Raw genomic sequence first — 16,640 nt, 5'->3', positions numbered from 1 at the left:
ACACACACATACAAGTCCATCTAGTGTTAAAGGGAAAATCAGGTACTATTATTTCCTACTGTCATAAATAAAAATAAGTTTCCAGTGTATTAAAGTAACACATATTAAAAAAATCATCACAAAACTAAAATACAATATGGATACATATATTTCTAATTCTTGAATATGAGAGATTGTTCTAAGCAAAAAACAAAAAAAAACTTTAAAGAAAAAGATGTATTTTACCACAAAAAATCAGCTATTTCCATAATACAAAAATATTACAAATAAATGAAAGGCAAATGATTAACCAAGGTAATATTTTAACAAATAAAAGGTCTTACTATATAAAGAAGTTTCTCAACTCAATAAGGAACAGATTGACTTTTCAATAGAAGCATAAACAATGGATAACAAAATTGGGAAAATGAAAAATATAAATAGCTTGTAAGCACCAAAATGTTAACTATATTAGTAATCTAAGAACTGTAAATTAAAACAACGACATATGATTTCCTATCTATTAAGAAGTAAAAGATTTAAGAAAATTAGACTATGTGGCAAGGGTAAAGATGGGACTTGTAGTGATATTTTGATAGAAATACACATTGGGGGCACCTGGGTGGCTTAGTTGGTTAAGCGACTGAGTTCAGCTCAGGTCATGATCTTAGAGTTTGTTGAGTTCGAGCCCCACATTGGGCTCTGTGCTGACAGCTCAGAGCCTGGAGCCTGCTTCAGATTCTGCGTCTCCCCCTCTCTCTGTCCATCCCCCACTTATGATCTGTGTTTTTTTCTCAAAATAAATAAACATTAAAAAAAATTTTAAAAAAAGCAATACACATTGGTGGATGCTCAATTTCTGGAAAAATAGTTTTGAATCTATACTAAGGAAACACTAAGACATGCAAATGAAGATTTAATGTACAGGTGCACCTGGGTGACTAAGTTGGCTAAGTGTCCAACTTCAGCTGAGGTTATGATCTCACCACTTATGAGTATGAGCCCCATGTCGGGCTCTGTGCTGACAGCTCAGAGCCTGGAGCCTGCTTCAGATTCTGTGTCTCTGGTTCTCTGTGCTCCTGTGCTGCTTGCACTCTCTCTCCCTCTCTCTCTCTCTCTCTCAAAAATAAGTAAACATTGGGGCGCCTGGGTGGCTCAGTCGGTTGGGCGGCCGACTTCGGCTCAGGTCGTGATCTCGCGGTCCGTGAGTTCGAGCCCCGCGTGGGGCTCTGTGCTGACAGCTCAGAGCCTGGAGCCTGTTTCAGATTCTGTGTCTCCCTCTCTCTGACCCTCCCCTGTTCATGCTCTCTCTCTGTCTCAAAAGTAAATAAACGTTAAAAAAAATTAATTAAAAAAATAAGTAAACATTAAAAAAGTAAGATTTAATATACAAAAACAGTCAATGCAAAGAGAGAGAGAGAGAGAGAATGAGGGAACACCAAAATGCCAATAAAATGGATAAATGAGTTTTACTTTAGAAAAGACAACACAATGCAGCCATTAAAATAAATATTTGAAAAATATGGTATTGGACTGTAATCAAAATAGTGTTATATGAACTATCAGGATACAAAACTGTGTATAGTATGATTCAATTTTTATAAAATCTCAACAGTGATCATTCCTGGTGGTAGGACTGTGGATATTCTATTTTTTCATTATTTATTTTCTAAAATTTCTACAACATGCATGTACAACCATATAATTAGGAAAGAACCGCCAAATTTTTGAAAAGAAAATGAATAACAGACTAATGTTTTTCAAAGTATAAACAATGCAAAGTGAGGAATTAAGTCATCTCAATTCCATAAACAGAGGGGAAAATTTACAGTGTAATTTTATTTACTTCCCCAAACTCTGGGTTATTCTGGAGAGGTAAGATTTCATTTTATAGTTAAATGAAGAGCAATGAGTATTTCTTGGTGGATACACAGAGTAATAAGCATGGCTCAAGAATGACTTTTGTCATGTGTGATAAGGTAGGTACTTATCTGATTTGAAAGCTGAAGGTGCTTGTAGATTGAGTGAGTGTGTAACCAGGAATAGACCACTGTTGTCCCTTCAAATTAAATCAAACATTTTTCTTCCCTGTCCAGCATTCTTTCCTCCTGAAGTTTTGCCCTTTGCTCACAGATTAGTTTAAGATCATTCGTCATTAAAATTATTTTATTTATCTAGGAAGGTTAGGCAAGTCATTTGACTTACCTTTGCTTTGGCCTCTTTTTTCTTTCTTAAGTTTCTATTTAAATTCCAGTTAGTTAACATACAGTGCTTTGGCTTTATAAATGAAATGGGATAGGACTGTTTCTTCATTTTCTGACATAAAAGATTACTCCTGAGGTATATTTATAATGTGGAAACTATTACACAAATGTGTGGTTATTCATGTAATTCTTTTAGAAAGACTGGGGTAGGGAATGGTTATGGTTACATGAGAATAGCTGAATATTACTTGAAGACTCTAATGGCAAAACAATTTTTCTTGAAAGCTATTAAAAGATGACTACAGTTTAAGCTACACTTGATTCATCTAATATATATATATATATATATATATATATATATATATATACACATATACACACACACACAGATAGATAGATAGATAGATATAGATATAGATATGCCACATATCAAACTTTAAATAAGGACTCATCCCCCTTCTTATACCACTATATTAGATAGCATCTGTTCTGTAGCACTTCATTTTTCTATTAAAAAGACACAGGAAAAACAACCTGAAGTGCTATGCAATTTCAAGGAGATATGATAAACCAAAATCTTTAAAGCAGATCAAAAACAAAGCACAGAAAATGTATGTGGCGGATAAGAGTTCCACATCTATTGTCAATAAGGTCTAAAATCCTCCCTTTACTAACTCCTAATCTGAGCTTTTTTACTACTTACCATGGTTAAGGCAGAGAAGGAACTTTACATCTGTGATTATTTTCCATAGATCCATTGCTAAAATAACTTATCTAAAGAAATGCAAGGCATTTTTATTGAACACACCACTGGATCCATGGAAATGACTTTTCCTATCCTGCAAGGCTTATTATTTCACAAGAAAAAACCTTTGGCAAAATTTAAATTTCATTTTTTCCCTTGGATCAAGACACTGACAAGGACAACTGAGTTCCCTGTGCTTTTAACCCATTCTGCATTTATCATTCTAATGAATTTAGCATTTACTGGATCAGATTCTCTCTATAAATGTTCAAGAGGGCACTGGTTAGATGTTCTGACTTATGGATATTGGCTTCAGGAGAGAAAAAATGAGCCAAAAATGGTACAGGACTGTTATGTTATTCCGGCAGCCTGTTTAACCACATTCCAGGGCATACATACTTTTGAAGTCCCAAGGTCCATGGAGCTCTTATCCCCAACCTGGGTGACAGGTCACCCCTTATGTCCTAGGACAGTGCATCTGGAGCTTATCCCTTATGTCCTAGGACAGTGCATCTGGAGCTTTCCTTCAGACTGTTTGGTAGTCTGGCCCAACTGGCAAAAGTACCCTAGCATCTGCTAACCATGATGCTGTGGGGTAATTAAGAGCAGGACTTTTGTCATTAGACAAACTTCCGTGTGAGTTCTTCCTCTCCCATTTACCAGCTCTGTGATCTTGCATGAGTGCTTGTGATGGTCAGTTTTAAATTTTTTAAAAAAATATTTACTTATTTTTGGACAGAGAGAGACAGAGTGTGAGTGGGGCAGAGAGAAAGGGAGACACAGAATCCGAAGCAGGCTCCAGGCTCTGAGCTGTCAGCACAGAGCCCGATGTGGGGCTTGAACCCACGAACTGTGAGATCATGACCTGGGCTGAAGTCGGACGCTTAACCAACTGAGCCACCCAGGCACCCCTGATGGCCAGTTTTATATGTAATTAGCTAGGCCATCAAATGATATGATCAAACACTAATCTAGGTATTGCTATGAAGGCATTTTGTAAATATGGTTACCATCTACAATCAGTTTACTTTAAGTAAAGGAGATTACGTTGATAAATCTGAGTAGGTCTCATCCAGTTAGTGGAAAGGCCTTAAAAATAAAACTGAATTTTCCCTGAGAAAAAAGAAATTCTGCCTTCTGGCCCAGCCCACAGGTTTTGAATTTGCTAGCTCCCACAATTACATAAGCCAATTCCATGAGATAAATTATATAATATATCTACATCTATATATCTCCTAATGATTCTACTACTAATACTTCTCTCATTGATGTGAGATTTAAAGGAATCTATCTATCTATCCATCCATCCATCCATCCATCCATCCATCCATCCATCCATCTATCTATCTTAAGCATTGAGCCCTAAAACATAGTGAATGCTCACTAAACATTAGCTATTAATAATATAATAGGCTTATTATTCCATAGTTTATCAATTCTTTCAAATTTTACATATTATGGCGAGGAAAGAATAGAGCTTAAAGTAAAGTATTAAACCTTAGCAAATTTAAACAAAGTGCTACAAAAAAAAAAAAAGAAAAATGAAGCAATCTTAAGTGAAATATGAAAGATAATGAAACTTGCAAATACCCATCTATCAAAAGAAGATTTCCATGAGAGTAGGTGGCATATTAATAAATAAGGTATGTGTCTCTATCAGAATGAGTTCAAAATGACACTGAAATGACTTTTTAATTCACCTTTCAGTGGGGAGAAGGGTTATGAATAAAGAAGAATTGACAAAGATTTGACAAACAAAACAACTTAGCTTAGTAGATGTACAGTGTTCTCTGTCTTTCAAGAAGACCAGATTGTTTCTTTGTTCCCCTAGAATAGTTACTAAAGTTTTGGTGTTTCACAGCATATATTTATACAAAAGAACACCTCCTTAAGACCTATTGCAAAATAATAATTTTCAGGTTCTCCTAAAATAAATAAATAAAATTCTGCTGATATTTACATAAAGTCTAACTTATTGATTACTTACATTACAATCGCTGTTCTAAATCCTGGCATATAAGTGATTTTTATATATTAACTCATTCCATTTTCACTACAATTCTCTGAGACAACTAACATTTTCTGCATTTTAGATATGAGGAAACTAAGACACATATATGTTAAGTAACTTTGCCAACAGTCACAGAACAAGTAAGTAGCAGTGTCAATTTCTAACTGGGACAGTCTGGTTATAGAGTCTATGCTTCAGCATTGACTAAAATGCTGCCTTTTTCTTATAAAATGTTGCAATTAAGCCCTGTTATAACGTGAAGCTGCATAACAAGTGATGTCTAAATCATTTAACATGTATGCATTAAATGCTTCACTGTAAGGCTACAGATATGCACACAACACACAATGTGTCTGTGGCCAGGTTCCAGTCTAGTGGTAGAGAAGACAGTCTGCTTGTATAGGCTGTATCTTTGTTTTGTGATTATTTTCTCTAGTACAACTCCTTTTTGAATTGTTTCCCTTCTTAAGTGCATTCCTCTTGGGTATCTGCTGGCTATTTTTCAATATTTGATATTCTTTGAAATATGTATCTCTGTTGTGTTTCGAAAGCACCTCTCTCTAGAACAGCTACAGAATAAATACCAGTAGTGTATAGAATAAATTTTTGTGCTTATATTAAGTTCTGCACAACTTAAATTAACATTAATAGGATATTAAATATTCTGCTTCATGTTATCATCTAGTAAGTAATAGAGGAGAAATAAGCTTTTAAGGCTAGGTCTTCATAGGATGGTAGGACATGTTTAGGAATTCTTCAGATTTTATAATGTCTGTCTGTGTGACTTCGCTGGCTCACTTTTTTGGTGTTAATTGAATGGAGCAAGCATTCGTGTGATTCCTCTCATTCTTGAAGGCATCCACTTGAATGACAGACAAGCTGGCATGGGAAAGACGGTGATCAGATAAACCTGTCACAGGAGATAGCCTCACAAATCCCACAGATGTAAAGACAGAACACTGAGAGACTGCCTCAGGTTCCTGGCAAAAGACTGTGGTTTACAGAAATGGGTAATGCTCTAGAATACCAAACTTTATGCAGGTATATCAATTCTGGTTATTCCATACAAGTGCTTTTTCAATAAGATGTTAGTAGATAAAATCCCACTGATTATGTCACTATTCACAAGTGGCTGAAAATAGCAAAATGCACCTGATGGCAAATGTCTTAAGTTTTCCACTTTTCCAAGTACTTTTGTACCTGATATTTCACTCTCTTCTCCAAGAAGATATCATGTTGTGTGCTCTCAGTCCTCATTTCCTGAGCCTACTTTGGGGAATGGTGCTACATGAGGAAGAACATTCAAATGTGCAGATTACACATGGATTCATTAAACAAACTCTCACTGAGGGAAACCAGGCTATCTACCACAGCCATTCACCCATGTCTTTGTAAAAGAAATGTCCCTGAATAAACATTGCTTTTATTTTTTATTAAACCTTTCTTTAAAAAATCTTAATTCCAATAGACTTACTTCTATCATTATTTGTAAACAGAGTATATTGAATAAGAGCAAAACTCTAAAGTCAAACTTTCTATATTAAAATTCTAGTTTTAGCACTTACTAGCTATTATGACCTTGGGCAAGTATATTACTCTTCCTGGGCAGCAGCAGCAGCAGCCTCATATATTGTTAGGAGAATAAAATGAAAACAAATGTAAAGCTTTTTGCATAGATGTGAAATGCTTCCTTTTATTTGCATTCCCTCCGTAAAAAAATTATTTAATAAAATGATACATTTGGAGAGACATAAATTAAGTGTCCATCTAGTCCATGATATATACAATTAATATTGTTACACATTTAAGTGGTCAGTGTTAGGCAGATTGGTATTAGAGTCCATAAAACTTAGTAACCTTGGCTAGAATAAAAGACTATAGCCAAACCAGGGTATTCTAACCTCATTCATTACACAGACTACAATGGACTCAAACGACATGTGCATCAGAACCAGGAAAGTAGCAAGATTAAGACCCTCTAAGGTTTAATTTGGTATTCGAATGGGAGCAGTTAGAGTAACATCATGCCTCAAAGACGACTGACCTAAGAGTCTGGAGAACTGGGTTCCAGTTTCACCATTTCCCCTTTCCAGCTGTACTGGGTAAAATTAGTCAATACTATAACCAAATTCTTTGATTTTAGAATGAAAATAGTCCTGCCTGATGTAGAGTTGAGCTGAAAATTACATAGAAAAGTGCACATAAAAGTACCCTGGTAAATTGAGAACACCACTCAAATGTAAGCCATTATTATTGTCTTGGGTAAAATATAAAAACCATGGAAAATAAAGGCTCACATGATAAAAAAGACACAGTAAAACTTCCAAAAAGAGAAGCTATTGCAATTAATTGAAAAAACCCATTTAAATGGTTGTATATAAGATATGAGGATTTAAGAATAAAACAGTAAATATATGTATTTATGGATATATATATGTATCTATATGTGGTTCTATACTTATTAGAAAAGGCAAACTAGTCTTATACCAAGCCCAAACAGTTGGGATTACAATATAGAAGTAAAATATTCTTTTCAAGGACCTAAGCATTCCAGAATTCCACAGTGGAATATAAAGTTTTTCATCTGCACTTACAGACCACTTATATGATTCAAAGGATTTATAGCTTATTTCCAAGGGACAACAGTGCCATATGGGTTATCATTCTAGGATCTATATATTGATTAGAAAGAGAACAGATCAATGATGCCCTATTGTGCTTCCTTTCTCAATATAACTCCCCATCTTTTCCCCAATGCCCCACTGTAAATACGTTTAGTTCAGACTGAATTCAGAAAGAATGGAGTGATTCAATATAACACATATGAAATCATATCACCATGCATCACAATAGTGTTCATTTCATTGATTTTTCAAATCCCCATTAAACATCTGTTTCATGTAACTGCTGTCTAGTTTCTCTCCCAATGTGACTACATGCATTAATCGTGTATATCACACAATCAGTTAGAGCATAACAAGATGAAGACTTTAAAAAAAATGTTATGAATGGAGTCACCATCTCAAATCATATTTTTTCCCATTACATATGGTATTTTTCCATACAGAAACATGTAACAATAATGAAATCCAGAAGCAAGAGAAGTACTGAGCGCTCATACAACTTTGAAAATCTGATAAATGCTGAATTAAGGTCTTTTGTATTTAATTTATAAAACAGTAATTTTTAAAGAGCATTGGAGAAGAGAATGAAATAACCAAAGATGACACTTCCTACAATGTTAAATTACAAATGTACTTCAGCTCTTTTTTATCACTTTGTATAGAAGATACACACAAGTTCTATCACACTAATGAGATCAGTTCATATCACTTCATATTAGAACTGAATACCAGGCTCCAACTTAGAGTAGAATGTATGGGAGAAAACAATATAAATATATTAAGAAAGCAGTGTACTTGCAAGTGCAATATCTATAAGCTGATTCTAAAAAATCTTCTGGAGAACCTTTTAATCTGTCATAAAATATCCAGCAATTTCATATAACAAAATGGGACTATGGTTCACTATGCATTTTGGTCTCATATTTTTGTTCCCTTTATACATTTGCAACAAAATAGAGACTATTTTAATTGATAAAATAATGCCCAAGAATTAAGAAAATGGACAAAATATCTTTGGATGTATTTTACTTTCCTGACAAATAATTCCTGTACTCAGGATCTATCTTATCTATTGCTTTTCATATAAAGGGACATATGAAACAACCAAAACAACAAAATATTGGACAAAAAAGGTATTTTTCTTCATACTTTTGTAACATTCTAATTTTCTTATAATTAGCAGAAGTTATTTTAATAATTAAAATTTAATTTTCATATAAACATAAGATCTCATTAAACCCTCTCTTCTAGAAAAGATATATGAATGCAATTTCCTATTTCTGTCACAAAATTCTACCTATCACTTTGATTTTTGGTATTATTTATTAAAGTGTGCTTTACCTCTTGGGCCTCTTTCTCTGTTTCTCATTTTCATTTGGCTTTTGCTATAAAACAATTTCCTTAAATTTTAATCCTCACATCATGAAGTGAGGGTAAGCAAAAAACTCAAACAATACGCCTCAGGCAAAGGTTTTTTTCCTTAATGATTGGAATTCTTAGATGTGTTAGGAAATTACTATTTAGGACTATGTAAGTATACTATATTCCAAAGTAAAGAAATCATTAATAATAAAATACTAAAAAGGAACAGTTATATTACAAAATAAATCTACCAGGCTTACAAAGAAAACAAATTTGCAACAGCCACCTGCTGTGGAGATGAGGCAGTAATCTCAACAGCAGGAAATAAAAGGGAAGAGAGGAGAAAAATACAAAAGCACAGACATTAAAAAAGTAATTAAAACACTTATCTCCATCGACATACATAACGAAAAAAACCCTCTACCAACCACCTAAAAACATACTCTATTGAACTGCACAGCAGGAAATAGCATTAAAGCTGCCACCATAAACACACATTCTGTAGAAGGCAGAAGACCCCTTTAAAATGTAATCTCAGAAGTATTACTAATGTGTTAATCACCAGCAAAGGTACCACACATTCATTGTATTGTCTTAGTTACTTTCTCAAAGGTATTTATAAAAATTGTCCTTCTACATTTTTTATTCAAATACATTCTTAAATACAGGCACTGGTAGCCTCTCTACTTGTAATGGCTCTAATGAATTTTACAACTATATTGTGAGGCCAGGGTATTCTGTATATCAAAAGCTTTAATAATTTTTAATATAGCATGCATTTAGATGATGCAGTTAAACTGTTTTCTTTAAAGCCAGACCAATCTTCGCTATATTACTGGCAAAAAAAAAAAAAAAAAAAAAAATGAAGTGAAACATAATGCAAGAGCTAGGGTCATGGATTAAAACTGAAATGAAAGCTAAGAATCATTTTGAATTACCCAAGTATGCTCTGGCCTTCAGAGCTCTACAAAGTAAAACAGTGCAAGCCTGAGGAAGCAAGTGTCAGGCTTTAAAATAAAGCACACACTAAATGTGCATGGTGACTCTCTCAGTTGCTAGAACTTGGTTTCTGTGTCTATGTGATTCTCCCTCGGCATGTCTGTGAAACAAAGGAAAGCTGTTTGGTTCCGAATCAGAAGACCAGTAATGGACTCCTGACTGTTACTTTTCGCCTTTTGGCTCTAAGTTCATGCCCAAGTCATTAAACTTTAAACGTCAGCTTCTTCACCTCTAAAATAAGAAGAGTTACAAAAATGTTTTTCTTTATAGAACTATTATGAGGACAAGTAAGCAAGCATAATATAGTTTTATATTATTGAAACAACAATTTTACAAGTAGAAAATGCAATTCAGAATCATAGATATTGGTTATGCTACTATATAATTTTTTTTTTAATTTGAGAGAGAGAGGGGTGGGGAGGGAGAGCAAATGCCCATGCAGCAGAGGGCCGGGGAAGGGGTAGGGGAAGAGAGAGAGAGACAGAGAGACAAAGAGAGAGAGAATATCTCAAGCAGGCTCTATGCTTAGTGCAGAGCCCAAAGTGAGGCTTGATCCCACAACCCTGGGATCATGACCTGAGCTGAAATCAAGAGTTGGACATTCCACCAACTGAACCAACCAGGTGTCCCTGCTACTATATAATTCTTTTATCTTGTGATAACACTGATACTTCAGGGTTATTTCACTCTAATTATGTATTTTCCTCTTATACATAAATGGTACATTTCTGTGCAAATTTATCTTACCCTGAATTTTGTAATTTTCTAAATTTTACAAGAAAATACTTAGCTCAATACACTTTTTTCAAGAAATGTGTATAAGAAAAATATTAAATTATACCCATACTTAAATATACTTGTAACATATTTAGTATTACTAACATGTTGCTGAATAAAAGTCTCAAAATTAGAATACTTTCGTAGGAATTCAGGAAATTCCACAAAATAATTACTCTTTGAAAGACATTCTCTATGTATAGAAATGGTCAACAATTTCAGAAACATACGATCGACTTTGAGCATCAGTTTGTTCATCCACAAAACACGTTGATGATCTAAAAATGGACTTCTGAACACTGCCTGAGTATATCAAGAAAACCAAGATTCAGAAAAGTACATTTCTATACATGTATTATAGGGGAGGAAGAATTTTTCTTTTACTTGTCTAGGTTCTTCTGGCTGGTCTATTAAGCAAATTGACATAACAGATTAACAGGAGAAAAACAAACTTAATCACATACATACAGGAACCCCATAAGAATATGAAGCCCACAGGAAGTTAGGCAACTGAGGCTTATATGACATCCCGAACTAACTGTGAAGGGAACAGGGGTCTGAGACTTCAAGGGGGAGAAAGATAATTTATAGGAAGATGGGAATAGCAAATGTTTGGTAAACAAATGTTTGCCAAGTCCTATTATACAGAGACAATGGGACACAGAGAGAAATTTGATCTCCGAAGTCCCACTGAGCTTACCCCCAACAGCTAGCCCAAATCCTTTGTAGTTAATCTCTGGTGATAGTTCTTTTCCTGGACTAGGCACTCTAATTTCTTTTAGGTAGTTAAGCAGGAGGTAAAAGCTCCTCCTCAGTTTTTTGGGCCTTGACTGACTTCAGCTCAAAATAATCTACATGCCAAAGTAACACATTTTGGGGAGGCTTGTTCTCAACCCCTTCAGTGTCATTTTACCGTGTATGTGTACAGAGGGTCTGTATCTTTCATTACATTCTCTAAATGACTCAAAAATGGCTAAAGAATCACATTCATCAAGATTAAATCAATTACACTATACTATTCATCCAAATGTCATTCCAAGTGCCCAGAGTGTGGGTGTAAATGCCAAAATGCAATGTAATTATCCACACTTGACAATCACTACATACCATGAATGAATATCATTGTATACAAGAATTTATAGGTATGCTAAGCATGATATAAGGGAAAGTAATGGTTTTGACATCTGAGATAACTATATTCATGTCATTACTACTTTATGTATTAGCTATGTAACCTTGCAAAATCAGTTAAGTCTCAATTTCCTTATCTATAGAACCTGCCTTACAGGGAGATTAAGTGAGATAATATATCTCAATAATATGATAATCGCTTAGCACAGTGACTGGCATATGGCAAATGTTAATAAACACATTGGATTTTATGTATTTTAAACCTTAAAATCCTATTATTTTCATACTTGGCACCATCCTTGATATTTTTCTTCCTTGATATTTAACACAATTTTAGTATATAACTCCATAAAAACAACCAAACAGGAACAAAACTACACATACTTTCTTTAACTCAGTGCCAACTGAAATTTTCTTAAATATTGGTAATTAACAATGTAAAACTTGGCAGGTTCAATACATACTTGTTGCATATCTAGTTCTAAAATTTTTGTTACATAAAAAAGCCAAACAAACATACAGTCTCTTATGGTCAACTTTAAGATTTGGATATCACCTGTGATTTTTAATTGTGATTGAGATCAGTAGAAATAGAAATCTCAGATGTTTCATTTACTACTTATTCATTAATATAGCCTACTATGTGCCAGCTAACATATGAGGTGCTAGGGATACATACATAGATGAACAGTTTCCAATCTAGTGGGAGAAGAACATGTAATCAGAAACAGAATAAAACAGGGTCACCTGGGTGGCTTAGTTGGTTAAGCATCTGACTTCGGCTCAGGTCCTGATCTTGTGGTCCGCTGTCCGTGGGTTCGAGCCCCACGTCGGGCTCTGTGCTGACAGCTCAGAGCCTGGAGCTTGATTCTGATTCTGTGTCTCCCTCTCTCTCTGCCCCTCCCCTGCTCACGCTCTCTCTCTCTCTCTCTCTCAAAAGTAAATAAAAACATTAATAAAAAAAAGAAACCTAGAACAAATCAAGATAAGTGCCATGATAGAAGGATGCAGAGGTCAGGGCACAGGAGCACCTACAAAGCACACTTCACCTGGACTAAAGACAAGGATGCTCACACTGAAGATTTCCAGGGCTAAAAAAGGGTAATAATGAGCAACATATACAAAGGCATAAAGGGGTAAGACTCCCATCTGACTAGACTAGGGTTTAGGAGAGCAGATAGGAGGAGACAGGGAATAGCAAAATTTAAAATCTGACAGAGAGAACGAGACCATAAAGTCACACCAATGAGTTTGGATTTTACCCTGAGAAGATACTGCAGAGAAACTACATAATCAGTTTTGTGTATCAAGAAGGACAAATTGGTAGCAGTGTGTGGAACGGATTTACAGGTAGTGAGAATGATGGGAGAAGATCATATAAGGGGATCCTGCATAAATCCAGGTAAGAAAAGAACACTTACCTTATACTCCTCAACCTGGATTACTAGTATCCTCCAATAGCATGACATTTCAGGGAGGGTCCACAGCCTCCGTATAAACACAGCCACCCTCCTGGAGCAAGAATTTCACTCCAAAGATAAGCAACTCAAATGATGGTGTTTATATCAGAACAAATATGGAGATAATGAATAATGAAATGCAAATATTGAATGAAATTTTAATGCTTCAAAGAAATTCTGTATATAGCATTTGAAACTGTCCCTTTGGATTCCCTAGAGGTATGTTTTTACTCTCTTCTCCTATCACAGTAACTTTAACGGGGAAAAAAGAGGGACTCACACTAAAATACTGACAGTAGAGACACAGGAGAATAAAAACCTACCCCAGAGATACTTAGGAGTTAATTTCACGAAATTTGATCCCTATTAGTTGTAGGGAATAGAGGGAAAGACAGGATCAAAGTTCTGTCTTATTTTCTGTTTTGGAGGGTGTGCTTGACACCTCAAGAGTGGTGTGCTTGACTAATACAGTATAGTGGAAGAGGAGAGCAGGTCCTAGGGGAACAATGTTGTTCCATTTGGATCTATGTAATGGAGTGTGGGACATCCAAGAGAATTGTCCTCTAGGTAATAAACAGGTAAAAATTCATGCCTGAATCTCATGAGAGGAATCTTGTCTGGACAAACAGATTTGAAAATTATGAGCAAAAGGATTGTACTAGAAGTCATAAATGCCAATGAGCTAATCCTAGAGTGAGTGTATACAGTAAACAGAAAAGAAGACTAAGGGTAGAGCCCTAGATAACATACCAACATTTAAAGGAGGAAAGAGGAAAGGGAACCCAAATAGAGATTAAGGATGGATCAGTCAGGTAAGAGATGCAGGAGAAAGTGGTATACTGGAAGCCAGGAGAAGAGAGATATGAGTTCAAACTTTCTTGTCTACAAATAGATACAACTTTTATTTTTATTTTTTTAATGTTTTTTTAAATTTATTTTTGAGAGAGAGAGAGAGAGAGATTGAGAGAGAGAGAGAGAGAGAGAGCAAGGGAAGGGCAGAGAGAGATGGAAACACAGAATCTGAAGCAGGCTCTAGGCTGAGCTGTCAGCACAGAGCCCAACACGGGACCTGAACTCATGAACCTTGAGATCATGACCTGAACCAAAGTTGGCAGCTTAACCGACTGAGCCACCCAGGCACCCCTAGACACAATTTAAAAAAAATTATCTAGTATAGTGTATAGAAATATACACTATAAAGCACAAAGAAACAGGTGTTCAAAAGAGTACTTTTGATTTTAGGATTCATCTTTGAATTTTAAGTATAATACAAGGCCATTGACCTACAATTACTTTTAGAAATAATATAACTAAAGGAGATTTATTGAGAGGCAATATAAAACAGAACAAAAACAAGAAAATACAAATACATGTATTGCAACTATAGGAATCAATTTAATTAGATTAGGCAAGTCAGAAGAGGCAACAGGATAAATCCTCTGCTGATACCCACACTGCAAGGTATTCTAGTAATGCAGTCCAAGTATAGAAAGAAAGATTTTGCTAGAGGAGGAACATACCACAGACCCTTTTAGGAATCAGTATTAATGGAGAATATATTCAAATGTTTTCAAGAAGAAATAGTCAATAATGACAACTCCATATTAATTAAGTTGTGAGTGGATAATACAAAATGGATATAACTTAGCTTATATAAATATTTTATTTAAAACATTTTTAGGAAGGCTTCTCTGAAAACTGAAGGTTTGAATGTGGTGTTCTCCCTCTATTGGGTTTGGAAATTCTACAAAAGGGCACATTCGTGGGTGGTTCACTCTGAAACAAATTTTCTGACCTGTGAAGCAAATACTCCCAAGCAGCTGAAATGCATGGCCAAGGTAGGAATACCTAGGTTTGTTCTCAGTTCCCTCACCTGCTAGTTGTATGATATAGAGCAAATTAGCCTACCACCCTATGCCTTAGTTTCCTCTTCGGTAAAATTAAACTTTTAGCACCACCTCCCTTGTTTAAGCTGTTTCAAGGACTCTTGAATCATGAAGTATTATACAGACATGAGAAATTTAATTGATAATAATTGAAATTATTTTCATTATAACTGGAGCCCATTATATAGGCAAATGGTCTTGTCTTCTCTTTTCCTACTACTAGATGAAGAAAATATAGTAAGAGTGGATGGTGGATTAATCAGGGGGATCAAACTAACACTCTGTGTTGCTCTTTGGAAATTATTTAAATTCCCTATGAGCTACACACTATATACAAATTCAAAAATTAAATTATATTCAAAAGCACCTGTACCACTCTAACCATAGTATATAGAGCATATATCTTGATACTATCTGTAAAAATTTCACACTTTTAAAAATCAACATAATTGATGAATTCTATCTCAAACAACTCTGGTTTAATGGACTAAGAAGTCAATGCTTTGGTGTGTGTGTGTGTATAATGTATATATTTATTAATAAATAATAATTTCATAATTGATTAAAATTAAGAATATTAATTATATGTTAATTAACATACTAATAAATACAATACACATAATTCTGCATTATATTATATTAATAATTATATCTTAATATACATTATGCATATTAGTAAATATCATATATATCATACGTATATTATATATGATCTATATATATGTATATATTTCAGTTTATGAACACGTGATTTCTATTTTGATGTATGGGTTTAGGGTCATTTCTTGTAACTATCAACATTTTCATATTTTTAAGAAGTCATATATATTCTAATGCTAACCTGTTTGAATTCTGCTTCTTAGAGCATAGTGCATGTAAAGCCCATGTCATTAATTTAATATTGTCCAATAAATTTTACATTTTAGCCCCAATGGACTCTTTTATAACTTGCTGTCTTTTTGTAACTTGCTATCTATCTAACTTGTTATCTTCCAATGTGTTCTACAGATTATGAAGAAAAAGAGAGAAAATGTATTTCAGCAGAACTTTCCACCACTAACTGTCTTAAGTGCAGGCTTAGTGATACTAAATATTTTAAGAGTTTACATTTGTAGAGTGCTTTACTACTTAAAAATATTTCTTGTCTATTTGAGCCTCACAACAACTCGATCAGCTAGACACCTTTCTGACCATTTAAAGATGGGCAAGATCTGTGCTGGCAACGTGGGACCTTTTTGGGATTCTCTCTCTCCCTCTCTCTCTGCCCCTTCCCTGCTTGCTCACTCTTTCTCTCAAAACAAATAAATAAACATTAAAAAAATAAAAGAAAAAAAAAGATGAGCAAACTGAGGTTGAAGGCAGTCAAATAAGCTTTCTAAAATCTCACAGCTAGTAAGCGCTTAAGCCAAATTTAATCTAATAAAAACTCTTAAGCATTGTGATTCTTCCAACATTACATAAA

At 34.6% G+C, this 16,640-nt stretch overlaps 1 protein-coding gene across 1 annotated transcript in view; it reads right to left on the bottom strand.

The window, feature by feature from the left end:
• The window catches only part of DPYD (dihydropyrimidine dehydrogenase), an 850,732-nt gene that overhangs the window by 470,121 nt on the left and 363,971 nt on the right, over nt 1-16,640 (bottom strand). The gene's annotated exons all lie outside the window — the stretch shown is intronic.

This window comes from Panthera pardus, unplaced genomic scaffold (genome assembly GCF_024362965.1).
Source record: "Panthera pardus isolate Hobbes unplaced genomic scaffold, ASM2436296v1 HiC_scaffold_11, whole genome shotgun sequence".
Taxonomy (NCBI): Eukaryota; Metazoa; Chordata; class Mammalia; order Carnivora; family Felidae; genus Panthera; species Panthera pardus.
The sequence above is the reverse complement of the archived record's forward strand: the minus strand, read 5'-3'. Positions and strand labels throughout refer to the sequence as shown.